This window comes from Ranitomeya variabilis, chromosome 5 (genome assembly GCF_051348905.1).
Source record: "Ranitomeya variabilis isolate aRanVar5 chromosome 5, aRanVar5.hap1, whole genome shotgun sequence".
In the NCBI taxonomy this organism is placed as follows: domain Eukaryota; kingdom Metazoa; phylum Chordata; class Amphibia; order Anura; family Dendrobatidae; genus Ranitomeya; species Ranitomeya variabilis.
Genome location: NC_135236.1, coordinates 219,069,881 through 219,082,458, shown reverse-complemented (window position 1 = coordinate 219,082,458; position 12,578 = coordinate 219,069,881).

The window sequence follows — 12,578 nt, the reverse complement described above, 5'->3', positions numbered from 1 at the left end:
CCTAACCCTAATTCTAACCCTAACCCTAATTGCAACCCTAAGTGCAACCCTGTTGTGAATTCTATTTTTGGGCTCCCTCTAGTGGTCACAAGCGGTACTGTGTAGTGTTGTCTTTCTGCAGGTTGGCTGCATCAGCTGGTTCGTTATCCTTGATTGGTTTCCTATTTAGCTCACCTGGAGACTCTGTTCCTTGCCTGCTATCAATGTATTCAGTGCTCTTCAGATTCCTTGTGGCTACCTTGCTCCCAGTCTCTCCAAGACAAGCTAAGTTTTTGTTTGATCATTTTTTGATTATCAGTGTTCATTATGTTTTTAGTCCAGCTCGCTAAAATGTGATTTCCTCGCTTGCTGGTTGCTCTAGGGGACTGAGTTTCTCCCCCCCACACCGTTAGTTGGTGTGGGGGTTCTTGAAATCTCAGAGTGGATATTTTGTAAGGGTTTTTTACTGACCGCATAGATTCCCTTTTCTATTTTCTGCTATCTAGTATTAGTGGGCCTCATTTGCTGAATCTGCTTTCACCCCTGTGTATGTGCCTTCCTCTTACCTCACCGTTATTATCTGTTGGGGGCTTCTATATCTTTGGGGATTATTTCTCTGGAGGCAAGAGGTCTTTCTTTCTCTCTAGGGGTAGTTAGTTCCTCAGACTGGCTCGAGACGTCTAGGATTTTTAGGCACGTTCACCGGCTACTTCTAGTGTGTTTGGATGGGTTCAGATTTGCGGTCAGTCCAGTTTGCCACCTCCCTAGAGCTTGTCCTATGTTTGTCACTTAGCTGGAGTAATTTGTGATCCTCAACCACTAAGGATCATAACAGTATAGCAGGCCAAAAAATGTTTAATGCATCGCAGAAGTGGGATAAAAAGAAGACCTGAGTACATTTTTTTTTTCTCCCGCTTTTCCTTTGCTGCAGTCTGTTTAGCTTCTTTTATCCCCTTGAACTCTGGGTGGTTTTGAGCTCAGCTGCAGACATGAATGTTCAGACTCTGACTTCTAGTGTGGATCATCTTACTGCACGGGTGCAAAGTATTCAGGATTTTGTTATTCGTAGCCCTATGTTAGAACCAAAGATACCCATTCCTGAGTTGTTTTCTGGAGATAGATCTAGGTTTCAAAATTTTAAGAATAATTGTAAGTTATTTCTATCTCTGAGACCTCGTTCCTCTGGTGATTCCGCTCAGCAAGTTAAAATTGTTATCTCCATGTTGCGTGGCGACCCTCAAGATTGGGCTTTCTCTCTGGCGCCAGGAGATCCTGCTTTGCTTAATGTAGATGCATTTTTTCTGGCTCTTGGACTGCTTTATGAGGAGCCTAATCTTGAGAATCAGGCAGAAAAAGCGTTGCTGGCTATCTCTCAAGGTCAGGATGAAGCAGAGGTGTATTGTCAAAAATTTCGGAAATGGTCGGTGCTTACTCAGTGGAATGAGTGTGCCCTGGCTGCAAATTTCAGAGAAGGTCTTTCTGAGGCCGTTAAGAATGTTATGGTGGGGTTTCCCACCCCTGCAAGTCTGAGTGATTCTATGGCTTTAGCCATTCAGGTTGATCGGCGTTTGCGGGAGCGCAAATCTGCTCATCCTTTGGCGGTATTTTCCGATCAGAGACCTGAGTCTATGCAATGTGACTGAACTCTGACCAGAATTGAGCGTCAAAGTCATAGACGTCAAAATGGGTTGTGCTTTTACTTAGGTGATTCTACTCATGTTATCTCAGCATGCTCTAAACGCTTAAAAAAAATCGCTAAACCTGTCACCATTGGTACTATACAGCCTAAATTTATTTTGTCTGTTACTTTGATTTGTTCTTTGTCGTCCTACCCGGTTATGGCTTTTGTGGATTCGGGTGCGGCCCTGAATCTGATGGATTTGTCGTTTGCCAGGCGCTGTGGTTTTGTCCTGGAGCCTTTGGAATTTCCTATTCCTCTGAGGGGAATTGATGCTACGCCATTGGCTGAGAATAAGCCTCAGTATTGGATGCAAATGACCATGTGCATGACTCCCGTACATCAGGAGGTGATTCGCTTTCTTGTTCTGCATAATTTGCATGATGTTGTCGTTTTGGGTCTGCCATGGCTGCAAGCACATAATCCAGTTTTAGATTGGAAAGCTATGTCTGTGTCAAGTTGGGGTTGTCAGGGAATTCATGGCGATACTCCGTTGGTGTCTATTGCTTCTTCCACTCCTTCTGAGGTCCCTGAGTTTTTGTCTGACTACCAGGATGTATTTGATGAGCCCAGGTCCTGTGCCCTGCCTCCTCATAGGGATTGTGACTGTGCTATAAATTTAATTCCTGGTAGTAAATTCCCTAAGGGACGACTTTTTAATTTGTCTATACCAGAGCATGCCGCGATGCGGAGTTATATAAAGGAGTCTTTGGAGAAGGGACATATTCGCCCATCCTCTTCCCCTCTTGGTGCAGGATTTTTTTTTGTGGCCAAGAAGGACGGTTCTTTGAGACCTTGTATAGATTATCGTCTTCTGAATAAAATCACAGTCAAATTTCAGTATCCTTTGCCACTATTGTCTGATTTGTTTGCTCGGATTAAGGGTGCCAGTTGGTTCACCAAGATAGATCTCCGTGGTGCGTATAACCTTGTGCGCATTAAGCAGGGAGATGAATGGAAAACAGCATTTAATACGCCCGAAGGCCATTTTGAGTACTTGGTGATGCCTTTTGGACTCTCTAATGCTCCTTCTGTGTTTCAGTCCTTCATGCATGACATCTTCCGAGAATATCTGGATAAATTTATGATTATTTATCTGGATGACATTTTGGTCTTTTCTGATGATTGGGAGTCCCATGTGAAGCAGGTCAGGATGGTGTTTCAGGTCCTGCGTGCTAATGCTTTATTTGTGGAGGGCTCAAAATGCCTCTTCGGAGTACAGAAGGTCTCCTTTTTGGGTTTTATTTGTTCTCCTTTCTACTGTGGAGATGGACCCAGTCAAGGTCCAGGCTATTCATGACTGGACTCAGCCCACGTCTGTTAAGAGTCTTCAGAAGTTCTTGGGTTTCGCTAATTTTTACCGTCGTTTCATCGCTAATTTTTCTAGCGTGGTTAAACCTTTGACGGATTTGACCAAGAAGGGTTCTAATGTGACTAATTGGTCTCCTGCGGCCGTGGAGGCCTTTCGGGAGCTGAAGCACCGGTTTTCTTCAGCTCCAGTCTTATGTCAGCCAGATGTCTCTCTCCCCTTCCAGGTCGAGGTTGATGCTTCTGAGATTGGAGCAGGGGCTGTTTTGTCGCAGAGAAGCTCTGATGGCTCTGTGATGAAGCCATGTGCTTTCTTTTCAAGAAAGTTTTCGCCTGCCGAGCGGAATTATGATGTTGGTAATCGGGAGTTGTTGGCTATGAAGTGGGCATTTGAGGAGTGGCGACATTGGCTCGAAGGAGCTAAGCATCGTGTGGTGGTCTTGACTGATCACAAAAATCTGATTTACCTTGAATCTGCCAAGCGCCTGAATCCTAGACAGGCTTGTTGGTCGTTGTTTTTCTCCCGTTTCAACTTCGTGGTCTCATACCTGCCTGGTTCGAAGAACGTGAAAGCTGATGCACTTTCTAGGAGTTTTGTGCCTGACTCTCCGGGAGTTTCTGAGCCGGCTGGTATTCTCAGAGAGGGAGTGATTTTGTCTGCCATTTCCCCAGATTTGCGACGAGTGCTGCAGAAATTTCAGGCGGATAGACCTGACCGTTGTCCACCAGAGAGACTGTTTGTCCCGGATAGATGGACCAGCAAAGTTATTTCCGAAGTTCATTCTTCGGTGTTGGCGGGTCATCCTGGGATTTTTGGTACCAGAGATTTGGTGGCTAGGTCCTTCTGGTGGCCTTCCTTGTCGCGGGATGTGCGTTCCTTTGTGCAGTCTTGTGGGATTTGTGCTCGGGCTAAGCCTTGCTGTTCTCGTGCCAGCGGTTTGCTTTTGCCTTTGCCTGTTCCGAAAAGGCCTTGAACGCACATTTCCATGGATTTTATTTCGGATCTTCCAGTATCTCAGAAAATGTCTGTCATCTGGGTGGTGTGTGATCGTTTTTCCAAGATGGTCCATTTGGTGCCCTTGCCTAAGTTGCCTTCTTCCTCCGATTTGGTTCCTCTATTTTTTCAGAATGTGGTTCGCTTGCACGGCATTCCTGAAAATATTGTGTCTGATAGAGGATCCCAGTTTGTGTCCAGGTTTTGGCGGACTTTTTGTGCTAAGATGGGCATTGATTTGTCTTTTTCGTCGGTCTTCCATCCTCAGACTAATGGCCAAACCGAGCTAACTAATCAGACGTTGGAAACTTATTTGAGATGTTTTGTTTCTGCTGATCAGGATGATTGGGTGACTTTTTTGCCATTGGCCGAGTTTGCCCTTAATAATCGGGCTAGTTCTGCTACTTTGGTTTCGCCTTTTTTCTGCAATTCTGGTTTCCATCCTCGTTTTTCCTCGGGTCAGGTTGAGCCTTCTGACTGTCCTGGGGTGGATTCTGTGGTGGATAGGTTGCAGCAGATTTAGAACCATGTGGTGGACAATTTGAGGTTGTCACAGGAGAAGGCTCAGCGCTTTGCCAACCGCCGCCGCGGTGTGGGTCCCCGACTTCGTGTTGGGGATTTGGTGTGGCTGTCTTCTCGGTATGTTCCTATGAAGGTCTCCTCTCCTAAATTCAAGCCTCACTTCATCGGTCCTTATAAGATCTTGGAAATCCTTAACCCGGTGTCTTTTCGTTTGGATCTCCCAGCATCGTTTGCCATTCATAATGTGTTCCATAGGTCTTTGTTGCGGAGGTATGTGGTACCTGTGGTTCCTTCTGTTGAGCCTCCTGCTCCGGTGCTGGTCGAGGGCGAATTGGAGTATGTGGTGGAGAAGATTTTGGATTCTCGTATCTCTAGACGGAGACTTCAGTATTTGGTTAAGTGGAAGGGCTATGGTCAGGAGGATAATTCCTGGGTTGTCGCCTCTGATGTTCATGCGGCCGATTTGGTTCGTGCCTTCCTTGCGGCTCATCCTGATCGCCCTGGGGGTCTTGATGAGGGTTCGGTGACCCCTCCTCAAGGGGGGGGGGTACTGTTGTGAATTCTATTTTTGGGCTCCCTCTAGTGGTCACAAGCGGTACTGTGTAGTGTTGTCTTTCTGCAGGTTGGCTGCATCAGCTGGTTCGTTATCCTTGGTTGGTTTCCTATTTAGCTCACCTGGAGACTCAGTTCCTTGCCTGCTATCAATGTATTCAGTGCTCTTCAGATTCCTTGTGTCTACCTTGCTCCCAGTCTCTCCAAGACAAGCTAAGTTTTTGTTTGATCATTTTTTGATTATCAGCGTTCATTATGTTTTTTGTCCAGCTCACTAAAATGTGATTTCCTCGCTTGCTGGTTGCTCTAGGGGACTGAGTTTCTCCCCCCACACCGTTAGTTGGTGTGGGGGTTCTTGAAATCTCAGAGTGGATATTTTGTAAGGGTTTTTTACTGACCGCATAGATTCTCTTTTCTATTTTCTGCTATCTAGTATTAGTGGGCCTCATTTGCTGAATCTGCTTTCACCCCTGTGTATGTGCCTTCCTCTTACCTCACCGTTATTATCTGTTGGGGGCTTCTATATCTTTGGGGATTATTTCTCTGGAGGCAAGAGAGGTCTTTCTTTCTCTCTAGGGGTAGTTAGTTCTTCAGGCTGGCTCGAGACGTCTAGGATTTTTAGGCACGTTCACCGGCTACTTCTAGTGTGTTTGGATAGGTTCAGATTTGCGGTCAGTCCAGTTTGCCACCTCCCTAGAGCTTGTCCTATGTTTGTTACTTAGGTGGAGTAATTTGTGATCCTCAACCACTAAGGATCATAACAGACATCTTTGGTCTCATGTGCAGTGTCTTCCTGCTATAAAACTCCACCCCAGCCTTCAGTCTGTGCTAGAGGATTCTGCCTTGCATCCAGCTCCTGACCTCTGATTACTCCCTGGCTATACACCTGCTCCTGTTAACCTGTGTGGTGATCCTGCTACTCTGCTCTGAGTTCCTGCTGCATACACAAGTTTCCAGTAATCCTCCTTCATCTGCTGCTCGTGTTTACTTCCATCTGCATTTGCTGGACATGTAAGCTGTTGCTGCTTTGCAAAACCCTGAGACTATTAACAAGGCCTACCTGGTTGAGCTAAGATATGATTTGAACTGCCTAATAATCATATCTATCTGTGTCTGGACTAAGACAAGGATTTATTCGTGTCAAGTATCCTCAAGAATAACTGTGCTTTATAGACTTTCTGCTTGATTCCTCTGAAGTTTCCTATAGACTGCTAAGCTGCGTTTATTATTTGCACCAAGTGTCGTGGACTTGAGTTTCTCTTTGCACCTGTTTGAATCACCGTGTGATAATATAGACTTTACCACTTATAATACTGTGTCCTGTAGTTGTCTTGTTCCACGCAAAGAGTCCCCTGAGTTATCCCCTATAATTATTACACCCCACTTCTTTGGTGGCTTCCTCCACTTCTGCACCCTCGGTCTTCACCTGGGACTCAGCAGTGGCATCTTCAGCTCTCTCTTGGGTATCCAGGTATCTAAGCTCCTTCGTATCAGGTACTATGGAGCCTTCACCACACTCCGCTTTTTTACCCCTCTGTCACCGCAGACGTGGGTTTACAAACAGGTCAGTTCCTCATGACCTCCATTGATTCTCACTCCACCAGCGCTCTCCAGGTTTTCTTCTTCTACAGTGCCATCAACTGGCCGGTCATCCGACTCCAACCTAGCGGTTGCTAGGGGCAACATGAACACATCTATCTTCCTTGTACAGTCTGGAAGAGAATTCACATCTTGAACAAAAGCACAAGACACTATTTTTCCTTTATTTCTTTCTTCAGCGCCTTTACGTCTCTGGCGCTGGGAGGACTTGCCCTTCTTGTGGGGCACTTCTTTACGGTTCTCTCTTACTTCCTCAGAGTCACAGTCACCCCCGGAGACTGTGTCACACCCCACAGTATGGTGAACCCCCAAGTCACTCTCTATCTGGGTGTCAGCTCCACTCTGTTTAAAGAGAACCTGTCACCACTTTTTTGCTCTATCAGCTAAAAATATCATTTAATTGCATGTCAGGTATGCATTCCACATCTACATTTGATACCCCCGACACCCCATGCATCACCCATAAAAACCTTTTAATTTGTCCTGCGCTGTATGTTAATCTGTTCAGTCCGGTCCGATGGGCGTTGCCTCTGTTGCCTCACTCCACCCCTCCTCGGCTTGCTGTATGCATTCTTCCTGTCAGCCCTCTCTCCTCCAGGGAAACTGCCGAACTGGGATCACCAACTTGCCTGGCAGGCACACATCAGTCAGTCCAGATCCTCAGGCAGGCTGTAGCTCCCCCAATGCAATACCATCACAAACTGTGCACACACAGCTTCTCTGTGCGAGATTCAGGACGTCCATCCCCATCTGGGTCTGTCCAAGACACAGGCCCCCAGGTCCAAGGCCTCCCCATGTGATCTTCAAGGATCCAGTCCTACTCTCAGGACCTCCCAACACAGAGGCCTTCCAGGACCTAGGCCTCACCAGGTGCTCTTTAGGGATCTGGTCCACACTCTGGACCTCCCAACACCCAGGCCTTTCCTCTCATAGGACTTTCCAGCCCAGAACCATTCATACCCATACACAGGAACCATAGACAGGAACCATGTGACCCACACCCTGGTCACATTATATACTTGTAATCACTCTCATAGATGGATGGTGTGTGTGTGTGGCTAGATCGACCTGCCCAGCTCTCAGAACTAGCCCTGTCAGCCTCCCTCTAAAACAACACAATTACTTGTAGGACTACAAGTCCAAGAACAACCTTACTTCAGACTGACAGTGCAGAGTATCTTCCTCTGCGACACACATACCGGCCATTCACAATAATGCCGGACTTTGTCTCATCACCATAGTTATACCTGCGACTGCCATGCATTCCTATGGCCTCAATACGCCTCCATGCATATTCTGGGGAGAACATGCAGCGCCCCTTACCTGTAACAGGCATCACTGCATCACAATTTGTACATTGACACTCTATAGTATAAAGTCAGTTAGCTAGTATGATGGCTAACATTTATATATCAGTTTATCAAACAGTCAAGTTTCTTGAAATGATGGCATGGTTTTGGCAAGACTTACTGCAGATCAGGGGTGGGGAAGCTTTTTTCTGTCAAGGGCCATTTGGAATTTTATAATCATGTTTGGGTGCCGTATAAAATTATTAACTTAAACATTGGCCAACAATATTTATTCACACATTTAAATAACTTGCAGTCCCCCCACACACAGTATAGTGCAGCTCCCCCCACACACACAGTATAGTGCAGCTTCCCTCCACACACAGTATAGTGCAGCTTCCCTCCACACACAGTATAGTGCAGCTCCCCCCACACAGTATAGTGCAGCTCCCCCCACACACAGTATAGTGCAGCTCCCCCCACACAGTATAGTGCAGCTCCCCCCACACACAGTATAGTGCAGCTTCCCTCCACACATAGTATAGTGCAGCTCCCCCCACAGTATAGTGCAGTTCCCCACACACAGTATAGTGCAGCTCCCCTCACACACAGTATAGTGCAGCTCTCCCCCACACATAGTATAGTGCAGGTGCCCCCACACAGTATAGTGCAGCTCCCCACACACACAGTATAGTGCAGCTCCCCCTCACACAGTATAGTGCAGCTCCCCCCACACACAGTATAGTGAAGCTCTCCTATACACAGTATAGTGCAGCTCCCCCCACACAGTATAGTGCAGCTCCCAACACACAGTACAGTGCAGCTCTCCCCCATACACAGTATAGTGCAGCTCCCGCCACAGTATAGTGCAGTTCCTTCCACACACACACTATAGTGCTGCTCCCCCACACACAGTATAGTTCAGCTCACCCCCACACAGTATAGTGCTACTCTCCCCACACACAGTATAGGGCAGCTCCCCCAACACAGTATAGCGCAGCTCCCCCAACACACAGTATAGTGCAGCTCCCCAACACAGCATAGTGCAGCTCTCCGCAACACACAGTATAGTGCAGGCGCAGCTCCCCCAATAGACAGAATAGGGCAGCTCCCCCCACACAGTATAGTGCAGCTCCCCCCACACAGTGTAATGCAGTTCCCCCACACACAGTATAGTGCAGCTCCCCAACACAGTATAGTTCAGCTACCCAACACACAGTATAGTGCAGCTCCCCCACACAGTGTAGTGCAGTTCCCCCACACACAGTATAGTGCAGCTCCCCAACACAGTATAGTTCAGCTACCCAACACACAGTATAGTGCAGCTCCCCAACACACTGTATAGTGAAGCCCACCCAACACAGTATAGTGCAGCTCCCCGTAACACAAAGTATAAGGCAGCTCCCCTACACAGTATAGAGCAGCTCCCCCAACACACAGTATAGGGCAGGCACATCTCCCACACAGCATAGTGAAGCTCCCTGCCACACACACATAGTGCAGCTCCCCCAACACACAGTATAGTGCAGCTCCCCAACACACAGTACAGTGCACCTCCCCCAACACACGGTACAGTTCAGTTCCCCCCAACACACGGTACAGTGCAGCTCCCCAACACACAGTACAGTGCAGCTCCCCAACACACAGTATAGTGCAGTTCCTCCCCAACACACAGTACAGTGCAGTTCCCCACACAGTACTGACACCTCTGGAAAGGCACCAGCATAGGACGTTAGTATAGGCTTTTTATTTTAGCAGGGCCAAACATTTAGTTCAAGAAGGGGTTGTCCTAATAGTGGAAAAGCTGTACTGTAGACTTATGAGTCCAAATTTGAGATTTGTTGTACCAACTGCCATGTCTTTGTGAGATGCTGAAATGTGTGGTGCTAACTGTGAAACATTGAGGGGGAGGTGTGATGGTGATCTGCTGGTGACACTGTCGGTAATTTATTTCAAATTCAAGGCATCCCTACCACAGCATTCTGAAAAGGTAAGTTATCTCTTCTGATTTGCCCTTAGTGGGACCATTATTTTTGTTGTAAAGGGGGTGCTTTTAGGGTTGTAAGGTTTAGCTCATATTCTACTTGGTTTCACATGTACATTAACTTCTTGTTTTCATGCTTCCCTTCCTGGTTTTTCTGCCTTCAGTCTAAATCTACAAAGTATACATTCCAATAAGAACAAAAAAAGTTGCACAAACAGACATTATCTATGAACTGTTCCAATTTTTATGGGCACAACTGTATATCCCCCTATCCCATAATGATAGCTCTGCTTCACCTCACTTGTCTTATCCATTGCATTATCTTTCTGCTGTGTTGTGTATAAATATGTGATTCTTCAGAATTTCTTTTAGTCTATGCCTGATGAAGAGACCTGAGTAGTCTAGAAAGCTTGCAATTTGTTATCATCTTTTCAGTTAGCCATTAAAAGGTATTAACCACTGAGGACTCTCAATTCTAAATATTTTTCTATCTACTGGCTAACACGGTACCAAGATATATATCTTTCTTGTATGAACAGACATTTGCTTTTTTCTTTTTTATGACAGAAGTTATGTGGTTTTCGTCCAGTTAGTAGAAGGGAATATTTGCATCTTTATTACCAGGGTGCAGGACTTTGGAAAGGAAGCGTAAGTAGTGGAGCGTCGGGTGGTTTCGTCAAACTCAATTTGACAGGTGGACACGCCCCTATCAAAGTGTATCAAAGTGTGTAACCCCTCCCCTCCCCTGTCTTCTAACAGCAGCTGTGTGGCAGCTCCCCCTCCCTTTTTATATAGTGCACGTGTGGGTATACAGGTCTTGGATTTGTGCGTTCTGGTAACAATAATCGTCACAATTCTTATTCAGGAATGTCACAAATTCACGTGGGAAGATAATATTTTCAGGGCTGAGGCCGTAACTATCAAAAAATACACCCGTCTTATCATCACAGAGTACGATTAATACCCAGTGTCGTCCGGGTTGATTCGCCGGGTCTGTATTCACGATATATGCCGCGGGTCTCTGAGTCACTCTTTCTTCCGGGAGCAAATCACACGGAAACACACCGACGAATATGCAGGCTGTATAATTATCGGACTTCAGTATCGTTGTAAGCTGCAGACTGTCCATCGCTACTTAATTAAAATCATACAAGATCTCTCTCCTATTATTAATTTCCAGAATGGTGTGATTGACTGCAAAAACAATCATATTTATCGTGTGGGGTGTCGCTAGCGCAAAGCGGACTTCAGCACGTAGGTTACCTGTTTTAATGAGCGAGAAATGTCCTCCAGGCTCTTGATCAGGCGATAAATCAAAAGCAAATAGAGTGAATCCATCCATAAATTCTTCACGATCTATCGCCATGGCACAATCAGCCTTTTGCTTGCCGGATATATGAGCAAGCGCCATATACTCTCTGATGGCTAAACCATCATTAAAATTAGGATTATAAGGCCTCGCGGGTATCTGCTGGCCGTCCAGATATAAAGCGGCGTGATTGATGTGGTAGTGGTGGAAGTGCAACGGATTTTTTGCGTAAACGCCACTGAACGACTCATTATCCACAAAACCTAATGTAACAGTCTTTGGTATCTGACCTAGGAAGAGGTTCTCGTGGTTCGTTATCCGTGCCCCCGCGGCAATGCTGTACACTTTCAGACATGTTCGGTCAATAGCGTACTTTGCTGTTGCGGATAGGAGGGCCTGGCTGTGGCCGATTCGGACAGCCGGAGACACCTGCACTCTTTTCACGTAGAGAGCCGCTTGCGAGATTTGCACCTTCAACGGCTCGGCTTCTGCGGACATGAGGCAGAAAGCATCCTTATTTCTTGTTAGCTTAACCTTAAGGTCAAGTCCGTTCAATATTAACTTTGGTTGATTAAATATATCCCCAAAGATGGGGCCCAAGAGGTCGATGGGCCTCGAGCGAGAAGCTGCATTGGCTCTTTTGATAAATCCCGCATTTGCGCCATCCAAGCGCCGGTCATTATGATGACCCGCAGTGTCTTTATAGAACAAACCGGCTGTAAATTGCGATGCCAGCGTCTGCGAGCTGTAATTTAAAAGGGTCTCTATGTACGCTCTATAGCTGTAGAGATTGTCCGATTGCGAGATAAGCCGGTCTCCCAGAGTAATGTCGACCTGGTTAAAAAGGGTGGTTAGAGGATAGTTTATGAGGGCAACACGGGCATCATCGGCGATAGCCGTATTATCTTGCTTCACGATGCGGCAGCTTACGTACAACAGAGTATTGTTCAGATCATAATAATAATCGCCGCTCCCGGATATGAAAAACTCCAACGGTCCATTGTCTGACAGAGCAGCAACCGGCTGTACTTCTACAAATAGAGATTTCTCTATACTTGTTTGTGTCGGGGGTATGTCAAAAATATCCAGTTCAGATTTTGCGCACTCTACAGAAGCGTCATGCAGGAAAGCCATGATAACCGATTAGAAGATGTCGTCCGCAGAGCGTCTTACCCGTTTCTGGCGGCGACGTCTCTTGGCGGTAGTTTTATTCATGAGCATCGGCGGTAAAGGCGGGCAAGCGCGCCTCTTTCTTTTTTGCGCTTTTTTAGCGACATAAACTAATCCAGAACCGTCTTGCTGCGGTTGTGTATTTATCCGTTTCATAAGGGCCGTTGAGGCGGTCGTGACGGCATCCGTCGCAA